Source organism: Stegodyphus dumicola, chromosome 7 (genome assembly GCF_044657685.1).
Source record: "Stegodyphus dumicola isolate Sdum_Otavi_A_Nest chromosome 7, ASM4465768v1".
Classification (NCBI taxonomy): domain Eukaryota; kingdom Metazoa; phylum Arthropoda; class Arachnida; order Araneae; family Eresidae; genus Stegodyphus; species Stegodyphus dumicola.
The window spans coordinates 135,838,275-135,851,915 of NC_140774.1; the positions used below are offsets into that span (position 1 = coordinate 135,838,275).

At 36.0% G+C, this 13,641-nt stretch overlaps 1 protein-coding gene across 2 annotated transcripts in view; it reads left to right on the forward strand.

The window, feature by feature from the left end:
* Positions 1-1,840: 1,840 nt before the first annotated feature.
* c12.1 (spliceosome-associated protein CWC15) overlaps positions 1,841-13,641 on the forward strand; it is an 81,803-nt gene continuing 70,002 nt past the window's right edge. For both annotated transcript variants that reach the window (XM_085820841.1, XM_085820844.1), the window contains exon 1: positions 1,841-1,986. The gene's annotated coding sequence lies outside the window, so the exon portion shown is untranslated. The remainder of the gene's footprint in view (positions 1,987-13,641) is intronic.

Sequence of the window (13,641 nt, forward strand, 5' to 3'; positions counted from 1 at the left end):
ACTCCGCAACAAACGTCCCTCAAGTCCTTCCCATGTCACATATATTACTTCTCACAAGTTTCACCGCCTGAAATAATTCAAAGCCCCCGCTGCCGATAAGGAATTTCGGACACACAATCTTTCTGATTAAGACACCGAAGAAAACACTTTGCCCACATCCCACTAGAAAGAACGTAAGTTAATTAATACTTTTTCTGTCCTTTTATATGTTAATGTACATTCACTTTTTTCTTATTATATATATATATGAATATTTAAATTTTTTATTATTTGCTTTGTTTTTGCAAAGATAGCACTATGTTTCTTAATTTTCTAATGCTTATTTCAATTACTTTGAGTTCTATTTCCTTATTCCACTTAAAATTACCAATGTTTAATTTTTATACAAATAGTTTTGAATTAACATGCATAAAAACGAGGGTGTCAGGGAACAATTATTCAAGTATTTTATCAATTTTACTACAGAAATTGCTTTTCACTCAAAATTTGTATTAGCGAAAATGCTTAATTCAGAGTGAGTTCTTTGGTACTCTATTTTGATACTAAATACCTTCACTTCACTGAACTATTTGGCCTAACTTAATTTGCCAGTTTGGAACCACCATTATTACTTGAGTAAAAGACGAAACACCTTCGTATTTATTAATAATTACCTATAGACTAATATTAGTAATCATGTACAAGAGGTTTAACACAAAATCCAAACATATCAAAATTAAAATAAGAATTCATAGTAGTACAAACTCTAGAAATAAAAATGAAAAGCGAAAGAAGAGAAAATACAAGATAAAAAATATCAAAATAATAATTAATCTCCTTTTACTGAAACTCCAATTCCGAACTTATCAGGGGAAAATGAACTAAAGCTTCTATATATCTGTAATGGGTTTAAACATGTAATGTAGTTCAGGAGGATATTTAAGAGCCCCCTAAGCCTTCGGGACCCTATGCGACGGCATTCCTTGCATACCCTTATTTACGCCACTGGTTCACATGTTTTTCCTTGAATAACAAAAGACCCTACTTGTTGACATAAAGAAAAGAGAAATCATTTCTAAGCATATTTTTTAATTTCTCACAATAGCCATAAATTTCTAAATTCGAAAAATAAATTAATTTCTGCGGAATATCGCCAATCGACTCCATTGTAAACATAGCACATGCGGAGATCGGAGATCATCATTCGTTAAGTGGTGTTCGACCCGAGGGCCTTTACCACTACATGTTTATCAATCCCCTAAGGACCTGTAAAAGTTCGTTAAATTCCATAAACTGGAAAAGTCCTGTGCACTTGTAATAAAAGTGCAAAGTCTTCAGTAGTGAAGAAGACCATCAGGGGTGGCGACTTATATCGGCCACAGATGAAGTCTTCGTTGGATAAGCTATAATAGCAACTAAATTTTGGCATATCTTTTACACATTATCGTATATTTGACACAGTATCGTACAATAGTAAGATGAAAAGGATGATAAAGATGAAACAAAATCTAGATTAAATAGTTGAAAATAATAAAATATAGCACATGCGGACATAGCACATGCGGATGTTGTTGTTCGTAAACACGTGACCACATTTTTCCTCTTCTTCTCTTGCGGAATGTATCCAAGGAGGCTTCCTTCCAAGGAATGTATCTCATTGTAAAAATTTTGCACACATATTACTTGTTTTGAATAATTACAAAAAAATGGAAAATTTTTCAAAACACAACTAATTTTTATTAGTATAACTTACATTTTTAACATCATAAATTTTATATTTAGTGTTACTAAAATTATGGATTTTACTGTTATTGTAACATTACTAATTTTCTTATTTTACACAAAACTAGAAGACCCCCCCCCCCAGAGCTTCCAATCAAACATTTCAATCTGTTGGGCCGCCAGCTGCATGTATTCTAACCTCCTTGATAGAAGTTTTCTAAGCTGTGTGTTTTGAGGGAAGAACTATTTTGTTCGAATGTATTTATTCCTTATTTTATTTATAAAGTAAGTTGATTATTTTTAAAATCCTTTTTATATATCTTTTAACATTTATTTTATGTTTCTTAAAAACATGTCAGAAACTATACATAAAGTTTCTTTCCCATGGACTGAAAGGGAATAGAGTAACTATGCAGTAACTAAACAGTTTCACAGTTCTAAAATATTGACGTGGTCATACAGACCCCCACTTCTGTGTTTAAGGGTTAAATCTTTTTCCTGAATATAAGTTTTTTCCCCACCTTTTACAGTATTTTTTAAAAGCTCATTTATCTTATATGCATAATTTTGCCTGTATTAAATATATTAGTTGATTAGTCATTTTTATTTATTTGTTTTTGTTAAGAAGCCACTTATTTAGTGTAGCACAATATTACAGTGTTTAGACTTCTTAATTATCTTTGTTGTAAAAAACATCATTAAAAACTCATGCATATGACATTTTATAGGAAAGTTTGCTTTTAAAACACTTTCTTGTAGTTTTGCTTATTAAAAAAAACCTTCAGAAATTTGATTATGAAGTTATATATGAAGTCTGTTTATCAGGGTCAATGTTCCTTCTTACCTTCTTCGGGAACATACAAGGACCTGACTCGGAACAGAGAGCTTACTAAAGCTATGTTCACTAATTGTGGTAAGTAGACAGGATACAGACGAAGGGTATACAAAACCCTTTATTTTTCTCTATATACAATAACTTCCGTACTTCGGAATACACTGACCCGCTACTTGGGGTCTAACGTAAAAGTATAAAAATAAAACTAAACTCTAATTTAACTCTAGAATAATAAACGTGGAAGATTGGCCTTATATTAACAGGAAGCGTATGTAGTACAGAGACTGTGAACACTACAATACGTTTAAATTTATCAAGAGGATTAAAACCTCTGGCCTGGAAGGCAAACAGCAACTGTGTAACTTCTAAGGTAAGCGGCCTGCTTTGACTCACTGCTTCCTCTCTCTCGCTTGGCAAAAAGCCACAACTTAAATACTTGGCGTTCGCCAGACAAACTTTGCATAAAAACCTTAACGCTTATAATTCTGGCCGAAAGTAGAAAATAAGAAGTGATAGTAAAGATTTAAAATAAAATAAACGTTAGTAAAACTTAAGATCCTTACATACTTCCCGCCAGAGTTAATTAGTTTGAAACTGAGGTCTAAAACGACCTTGTTGAAAACTTTTAGCTCTAGAATCTAACGCGAGGCCAATCTTTTACAAACATACTTCGCTAGAAACTAGAAATTTAAAAGAAAGAATTTTTTTTTTTTTTTTTTTTTTTTTTTTTTACAATAGCAGCTCCCAGGATATACAACAATTTTTTTTCATCTGTACTGCATCTAAACAAGAGCTTTTATTCAATTCTGGTTCCTTCCAGAGATCTGGAAGGAAAACTAGTTTAATGAAATGTTACACAATGAAATGGCAAGTAACATATACAATTATACTTCTCTTAACATTCTTATTTCGTTCATGACTATTTTAATTATCTCTCCCCGTGCTCTCTGACATGTGTTGTAAAAGAACACCAAACACGAATGTGTTTCTGTCTACGTGTTCCGCACTTCCTCCTACAATCAAAACACTAACGTGTTAAAATTCAACATAACAAGACCTCCTAACACACCCTAATTTCATCTCTAAACCCTGAGGTAGTATTCTGAAAGTGTCTAACTCTGAAAGTGTAGCGTCAGAGAGCCTAACTACATCATTCAACCTTTAACACATATTCGCCATGCTTTAGTCTTTTTACAGTCACACGAATAAAAAAATTTTAACATTCACTTTTACCATATCACGGTATTTCTTAACATTTAAAATAGCAGTTCACATTGTATATAAGAACATATCAACCTGCCGTTAATTTTACACATTTGAAAACATACATTAGTAGTACATTGTTAACTTCTATTCTTTTCAAAGCAAGTGCCAATTCTTTCTACATTGAAATACTACATTTCAAAAAGTCTTTCAGACTAAAACTTCTCTCTTGCTAGAATGTTTTAAATAAAATTTATACAATAACTTTTTTTCAATATTTAAGTCTTTACACAACGCTATTATACATCAACTTTAGTTTTACGCGCGAGTAATTTAAAAACATAATACGAAAATCGGTAACAACTCATTTCTCGCCCTTTTGGCGATAAAGGTAGACCTCGCATGAGGTAAAACTTCTTGAAATCTGCCACTTGCAGTAAGAATGAAAGATTAACTTAAGTTTGCAAAGTAACATAAAATTTTACTTATCTTTGTGATATTCGGACATCCTTTTCTGGGCCCAGTCTTTAAAGGTATTGCAGATAGTAGTTTGATTTATCCTCCTTCTTGTACGGGCTCGCCCTTCAGTGCTTTCCTCTGGAAGCTTCCTTTTTTCACCTGTTCGGCCACCCTTGAATACCTTCTTTTTCTCCTCTGCTTGTGGTCTTGGCCGTTTGATGGCAGCTGGTCTTGGCGGAACCGGGAAACTTCTTTCGTGTTCTTGCTTGGACCTCGTTGCTGGCCGTTCAAATTTTCCTTGTACTTTTTCCTCCGCCGCTGATGGCCCTTCCGCAGTTCGGCGACTTTTGCTGCGGAGAGTCCTGTCGGATGAGTAGATCTTCTGTTTTAGAGCCGGGTTATAGTTGCCGTCATTTCTCCTGGTTCTCTTCACATACGTCGTCCTTCTCCCTTCTTCATTCTGGGGGTGTTCGTGAACTCTCTTTTCTGGACAGTGGAACAGCTTCTTTTTCTTGCTACCTTCAATTTTTCCGCGGGGCAATTTTCTTTTCACTTGCTCCTGCCTCTTATTGGCTTGCCCTTGTACTTGTCGTTTTTCCACCTCTGGAGCTTGTGCCTGCGGTGTCTGCCGTGCCGGATCCTGCAAAAGATCTGAAAATATTTGCATTTTATTACGATCGAAGTAGGGCTTGATTTGATCAATGTTTGCGGAACAGGTTTCACCATTTCTGGCTTTTAACACTACTACAGCGTGAGTTATTTTTTCTATAACATATGGTCCTTCAAATCGTGGAAAAAATTTGGCAGTTTTATCTTCTGGTGCTGAAGAAAGTGAATGCTTAATTTTTAAAACTTCATCCCCTACTTTATAAGTTACTCCCCGTCGTTTCAAATCATAATAGAGCTTCTGTTTTCTTTGTGCTACTTCCGTATTCTTCTTTGCTTCCTTAATTAGTTTTTCTATATCACCCATTTTAAATTCTGGGGCTCTTTGTTGCACATAAAATAATTTATCTAACGGTGTTATAATCTTTCTGCCTAGAAATAACTCAGCAGGAGTTTTGCCCGTTGTATCATGTTTTGCGGTCCTAAGGGCGAAAGCAAATTCATTGACACAGTTATCCCAGCTTTTATGAAAATTTTTAACATAACTACGGATAATTTTCACTATATTTCTATTGACCCGTTCCGCTATATTTGATTGCGGCCGATACGGGACCATTTTTAAATGACATATGCCCAGTTTTTGGCACATGTCTTCAAATATATTACTTACAAATTGAGGACCATTATCCGATATAACTTTTAGGGGCGCCCCGTATTTTAAAATATATTTATTTAAAATAGAATCAGTAACTAATTTCGCGGAGGCTCGTTTTAAGGGAACAATTTTGGTCCATTTACTAAAATGATCAACCATAACAAGGAGATAGCAACTTTTATTTAACTGACTTTTTGGGAAAGGGCCCAATAAATCGATGCCAATTATTTCATTTGGAAATTCGGATTTAATACTATTTAGAAACCCGGCCGGGCGGAAATTAATATAATTAACTGCTTGACATGTTGGGCAGGACTGGACATACGCCCTTGTTAACTTTTGCAGTTCAGGAAAGTAGACTGCCTCGCGTACGCGTTGGATAGTTTTTCGAATACCAGCATGAGAAGCTAAAGGGCTGTCATGGAGCTCCTGCAGGATATTTAATCTAAGACTAGCTGGGATAACAGGTCGAAATTCGTTGTTGGAATTCGTAGTTTTTGTATAAAATAATAGACCATCTATTAGTTCGTAATGGGCCGCCCTATTTCTTATCGCCACAATATCTTGGTGGCTAAAATTTTCAGGATCCTTCATATACTCATAAATGCTTCCAAACTCAGGATCCTTACCCAGTTCAGTTATTACAGTTTCTCGGGAATTTATTGTACATGCTGTGAGCATTGCCACCTTTACGGTATTCCCTTGTTCATCTATTTTAATTCTTGATAGGGCATCTGCTACGATATTTTCCTTTCCGGGGGTATGCTTGATTACCAGATTATATTCTTGCAGCTTGAGTGCCCATCTTATTAACCTTGGGGATAAATTTTTTCCTGAGTACAATCTAGTTACCGCCGCATGATCAGAGTACACTGTTATCGGCGCCTTTCCAAAATAGACTCGGAACTTTTGCACTGCTAACAGAACTGCAAGTGCCTCTCTCTCGGTCGCGGAATAGTTTCTTTGTGTTTGATTTAAAGTTCGGCTAAAAAATGCCACGGGCTGCTGATTTTGCGAAAGTACCGCTCCTACCGCATAATCCGAAGCATCCGCTGAAATTTCTAAATTCTCATCATTTTCAGGAAATTTCAACACAGGGGCTTGCGTTAATGCTTGTTTTAATTTTTCGAAAGCACTATTGGCTTCGGCCGTCCACGAGAATCTTGCCTTTTTCCTCTTTAATTTTAACAATGGTTCAGCAATAGCTGCAAAATTTTTTATAAAGGACCTATAATATGAACAAAGTCCTAGAAAAGAAGAGAGCTTCTTTGCCGTGTTTGGAGTCGGGTACTTTTGTACAGCGATTATTTTTGATTCATCTGTCTCGATCCCTTTTTGAGATATTTTGTAACCTAAATATTTTAATTCAGGGGCTGGAAATTTGCACTTTTCGACATTAACTTTTAGACCGGCCTCATTTAATAAAGAAAACACCTGTCTTAAATCCTGTACATGTTGGTCGAGATTATCACTAGTAATAATGATATCGTCTAAATAGATAAATGTGGACTTTCCAAGAACAGGTCTTAACACAATGTCCATGCATCGCTGAAATGTTGCCGGGGCCCCTGAAAGGCCAAACGGCATACGCAAAAATGCATAAGTGCCAGACTTGGTTATAAAAGCAGTCTTAGGCACGTCCTCAGGCCTCACCCCTATTTGAAAATAACCAGTCAAGTCTAAAGTCGTCATAAATTTGGTTGATTTTATGTTCCTTAGAATTTCTTCTATAATCGGTAACGGATATACCGGATATTTAGTTATGGAGTTTAATTTACGGTAATCAATAGCGAATCTCCATCTGTTTGGATGCGTCAAAGGATAGTCATTATTTTTCTTACATAAAACCACCGGGCTAGCATAACTACTTGAGATGGGCGTTATGATCTTTTTACGTAGCATATCGGTAATATGCCATACTATAATTTTTTCCTTATTCTTATCATACCGGTATGGTTTTTGACGAACTGGCATTGCATCTCCGGTGTCAATACTATGGTTAGTAACCTGAGTAAATCCTGGAATATCACTAAATAACGAAGCAAATTCACTTACCACTTGTCGGATTCTTCCTTGCTCGTCATTAGAGAGGTGGTCAAGTTTTAACATCGGCGGTTCAGCGTTTTCTGTACGAACTGGTTTCATTGTCAGCTTAAGGGACGCTTCATTAAAATCCAGCGTAGCTTGTGCTTCTGAAAGAAAATCTATTCCTAAAATTAAATGTGCTTGCAGATTCTTTACTATAAAAAAACATCACCTTTACTTGTTTGTCCTTGATACGGATATACAAAGGTACTTTACCTACACACTTACATTTTTCTCCTTGCGCCGCTAACACTGTCGTATTATCCGCATTATATATGCGGTATTTGCGAAAATACTTCCTACAAAAATCTTCTGCCACACAGGAACACTGCGCGCCGGTATCCAGGAGTGCGGTGGCTGGGATATTATTTACCAACACTTCAATCTTCGGAAGAGTCAAATTTTTCACCATTACTGTATTTAACTTGTAGGAAGAGGGGTTTTCGTGGCCTTTGGATTTCTGCACCCTCCCGTCAGCAGAAATCCGTTTTAGTTTAAATTATTTTTCCTTTCCGTGCTTTCCTTCTTTTTCCACTGGCCTTGAGACTTTTTTCCTGGGTTGCTATTGAACTGTCGACGTTCGCCGGCTGTTTTTGAATGCTCGGGTTTCCTTGCCCACTGATTCGGTTTTTCTCCGTAGCCGTGTGCTTGAGTTTGCTGTAGTCTTGGCGTACCAAATTGGTTTCGCTGTTGATACTGGCGTCTTCTTTCGACGTCCGCCGTTCTTCTACTTTCAAACTGGATTGCTAGCTCAAATAACTTTTCCAGTGTAGTCGGATTTCTTAATTCAATAAAGTCTTGCACTTGGGGCAGTAACCTCAGCAAAATCACTTGAATTATTTCATGATCCGGACGGTTTCCATACAAGAGTTTGAAAACGTGAATTTTTCTTAAAATAAAGCTGGAGAGGTTTTCGATTCTTTGTTGATATATACTGAAAAGTTCCGTTTCTAATTTCGCACGATCCCTTACAACAGGGAAGGCTTTTAGTAGGGCAGTCTTGAAATTTTCGTAAGTATAGGTGGGACTTCCTGCTTGACCCAAGAGACTTCTGCCTATACATTTGAACCAGTTAAGCGCTTGGCCCCTCAAAGCGCTGGTACCTAAGGTAACTTTTTGAAACTCGTGCACGGGGTAGAGCATGAAGTGGTCATCCAATTTTTCCAAAAAACTGGTTACCGGTGAATTTCCATTAAATGTTGCTTCTGGTTTCATCGAAGGGCGCATGGTCTGGACGATGTAACCAAATCCTTCCAGGGCGGCAGCTGGCATTTCTGGATTCTGAGCCGTTTCTGCAGGCAGCACAGGTTCTTCTTGAAACTCGGCCATGGTTATTCTTCTTCGTTGGGCGCCGTTATCAGGTTCAATGTTCCTTCTTACCTTCTTCGGGAACATACAAGGACCTGACTCGGAACAGAGAGCTTACTAAAGCTATGTTCACTAATTGTGGTAAGTAGACAGGATACAGACGAAGGTTATACAAAACCCTTTATTTTTCTCTATATACAATAACTTCCGTACTTCGGAATACACTGACCCGCCACTTGGGGTCTAACGTAAAAGTATAAAAATAAAACTAAACTCTAATTTAACTTTAGAATAATAAACGTGGAAGATTGGCCTTATATTAACAGGAAGCGTATGTAGTACAGAGACTGTGAACACTACAATACTTTTAAATTTATCAAGAGGATTAAAACCTCTGGCCTGGAAGGCAAACAGCAACTGCGTAACTTCTAAGGTAAGTGGCCTGCTTTGACTCACTGCTTCCTCTCTCTCGCTTGGCAAAAAGGCACAACTTAAATACTTGGCGTTCGCCAGACAAACTTTGCATAAAAACCTTAACGCTTATAATTCTGGCCGGAAGTAGAAAATAAGAAGTGATAGTAAAGATTTAAAATAAAATAAACGTTAGTAAAACTTAAGATCCTTACATGTTATGATATAGATAAGCTCTTTAGCCCTTTTGTGAACTACCGTGGAGAGATGATTGTGCTTCCATAAGTTGTGATATTTTATCTCTAATTACTTTTATGATTACTGCTATATTATGACTGCTACATCCTGAGGTTCCTAATTACTTGTAGTCTCTAATCTTTGATGACTTTTTTCCCATTGCGTCTATGAATTTATCATTTTGCATCATCATTTTTAGCAGTGCATAAACTTTATCTTGTTTCATGCATTAAGAGTAACAATGTGTGAATTATAACTAAAAATTTAAATACACTGCTGGTTATTAAAATTACAACACCATGAAGGAAAGTAAATACAAAAAATATATTTATTGCATGTAAACAGTATGGCATGAAGCCAAAACGATTAAATTTGTAAGCTGTTTGGAGGTTTGAAGGGGTGCGTAATTAATAGAAACAGCTGTCACTCTTGGAAGCTAAAACGGCCCTTACCCCCTTAGACATGGAGTCAAACTGGGCTTGGATGACAGAAATGGGCAAGTCATTCCATGTTGTTTCAATTCTGTGCCACACTTCATCAACTGTATTAGGAGATGTGTGGCGGGTCAGTCTCTCAGCAACCCATGACCAGATGTTTCATTGGGTGAGAGATCTGGAGATCGTGCAGGCCAGGACAGCAATCGAATACCCTGTGTATCGAGGAAGGTCAGAACACGACATGCAACATGTGGTCTTGCATTATCTTGTTGGAACATAGCATTTGGGTGCCTCGAATATAGGACACAACCACTAGACATAAGATGCCTGAAATGTACCCATCTGCATTCAAATTACCATCAATCCAAATTAGAGATGTGCATGTCGTGTACTCAATGGTTGTCCAAACCATCACACCAGGTGCAGGGCCTCTATGCTGATATCGAATGCGAGCAGGCGATGTGCGGTCTCCTCGGACACTCAGCTAATGTATACGGCCATCAGAATACTCCACATAGGACAGAGACATGTTTGAAAAGGCAACATTTCGCCACTCCTGTACCCAGCTTTGTCGTTTGGCGCATGAGAGTTACCATCTTTCTCTGTGCTGCATTGTCACCCTGCGAATAATCCATGCTACTGCAAACGTCGATGCACCTTACAAGCTGATACTGGGTGTACTACAAACATGCTATTTTCCTGACTAATGGTCCGTGATGTGGTCGTACGGTTTTGTAGGTCTGACCTCGCAATATGTCTCTCCTGTTTGGCGTTAGTCATTGAGTCATTTAGGACATTGAGATCCTGCATACCATTCAGTATGACCCTCTGTAATCCATTGATTCCATATTCGCATGACAGTGGTTGAATGTCAACCAGTACGACTGACGATATACGGAACGATAATCTACACTTTTGATAGGCAATGATCCTACCTCTATCGAATTTCGAAACTTGCTGATAAGCATTTCCTCTTCTTATTCAAGGCATAACATGATATTCTGAGCAAACTCCGACCTTACAAAGCACTTTTCAAATGAGAAATCCTAAAATGCTAATCATTTGCATATCCCAACCAACTTCTTCCTTTCATGTGATTTTGATGTTTGTCAGATCATTCCTTCCTTTTGTTGCAATTTTAATGGCCAGCAGTGTATATATTTTAAAATTTTAACATGAAAAATATTTGGAAGATCGCATTTGGGGAAAGGAAATCGTGGATCACTTCAGTGGTTTTGTGTATGTATATTAAACTGTTAATAAATAGGCAATTCAAGGTCACAGTGACCCTCCCGTTATTATCATTATACAGAGGGGATTAAAAGAGTTTAGCAAGTTAGGGGTTTGACTTTTTTCTGTACAGCAGTTGCTATATTTGTGATGCAAATTAGAAAGGAGTGAAATGGCCTTGAAGTGCCTATTTTAAAGTAGCGGACTGTAGCATAGGAGTGTCTGAAGTTATATGATTATTCTAAAACTGATTGTACTAACCGATACTTGGTTTCTGAGCAGAATGTACACAGAAAGCAAATAGTAAAACACAAAACCAAAAAGCACAAGCACTGAACACAATAAAAGATGAGAAATTAACTCCGACTGGTTCACAAACACTATCAGGCTTAAACTAACAATGGCGAGTGGGAGGAAGTGGACGTATCAGTAAGATTAAGACGAGAGAGGGCCGTGGAGCGAGCACTGCAAGGGTGAGTAAGAAATTACTTACTCATCAGAGGGGAATATTCCGAGAAGGCCTTGGATATTTTTGCCGTAAATAAGCACAATGTTTAGCAAATTTAACGTTTCGCTCAGTTTTGTAAACATTTTTATTTTCTTTGTACATGTTTATTTTCTTTGTTTTATTTTCTTGTGTTAAAAAAAAAAAAAAAAAATGGCAGGTGCGAATAATCGGGAGTCTACTGCAAGGATGTCAAACTCGTGGCCCACAACAAATATTTTTGCGGCCTGGCCAATATATCGGCAAATAATAATATATAATAATAAAATAAAATATCGACGAAGAAAAAATGAAATGTTTACTGCTAAGTAATTAACGATAATTTATTCAGTGTTGTTAGATTACTCACAGCGAGCTGACACACACACACACTACTTAAATTACAAATGCGTGTGAGTAGCTTGCGTTACCACTTATATCACATATAAGTTATCACTGCAAACAATATATAAGTTATCACTGCAAACAAAATTTCTCCCCAAATAGGAAAGATAATAGCAGAGAAGAGATGTCAAGTATCAGGACGTAAACATTAAATTTTTCTTGTTCTTTTCTATATAAATATATATATATATGTTTATTATTGTATTATTCAGAATAAATCTACGTTTCTATGAATATTGATTTTTTTTTTTTTTTTTTTTTTTTTTTCCGGCCCGCCTAAAGTTAAACCTTGTTTGTTTGGCCCAAGTGTACCTATGAGTTTGACATCCCTGGTCTACTGTATTGTATTAGATGCAAAGTATGAACTCATTTTACTTTTTTCAAATCTTAAATCAGAATAGTTCAGCATCCTTTTCAATGCTAAGCTTATTCTAAGACTATAATTTGAAAACAGTGGTTATGATTTTTTAGAACCAGTGTCTAACCTTTTTTTTTTTTGTGCTAGACCACTCCTGGATTCACCATGAACATCTTTGTGGCCATCATGATACCATCCATAATCATAGTAAAACACTGGATCATATTTATGCTTAATCGACATATGTTTTACGTAACGTTTCAAATGTTTCTGTTGCAATTTTGCCCAATTTAGAGCAAAACAATATTGCTATTTTTAGTCAGTTTTCGTATTCATGACAGAAGTGTTTGCTGGATTGGTTAATTTATCTGTAAGCAGATGATATTTTAGGAAGAGCAAGTTGAGATATAGTAATAAATGCTGTCAATTATCATTTGGAAAATTTGCAGGAATTACTTAAAAAATTATTCCTGAAATTTGTAGATGCATTGCATGCATAAAATATTTTTTAATTTCATAGTTTTATTTTAATGTACAGTACAAAGCCCGAGATCGGGACTTCCGCGATTCCGGATTTGGGATTTTTCCAGATATTAGATCAACAGTTTAAATCTATTTATTAAGATGGCATGTAGAAATTATAAAAATAAAAACATGAAATTATAAATGCTTCAAAATTTAAAAAAAAAAAAAAAAAAAAAAAAAAAGTATTAACATTTACAAGCAAAAAAGCTTAATATTTATTTGTTTACTTTATTAAACATTTCTTTCAATGTAAGTTGTTAAAGTTGCTTCGTTTTTTGTGCTAATAGTTTCTCTCTTATTCTCTAGACATACGACATACATAATTTCTTGTTTAGTTGCATTGTTGAAATCCTGTAATTAATGTCTTGAGAATTCTGATTAACTTGTCAATTGAAATTTTTCCGCTTTCACTAAATTCTCTCACCTTCTTCACTATCGGTAGTGGTGTTTTCTTGATCTAGAATCATACTACAGATTTTGGCATCCATTGATTGATGACTGGAGCATTTTCATCACAATGAAAATCTTTCTCTGTATCATCATCGTTTATTACTGCTTCTCCACATTTCTTTACAAAATCCTTTAATTGGAAAATTTTACCTTTGGTTTGTGATATTCGAAAATTTTTAAAATTCATGGCTGTCATCATAAAATTTAGGTATTGTTCACTATACATATTTGGCTATGTATCGTGAGATTAGC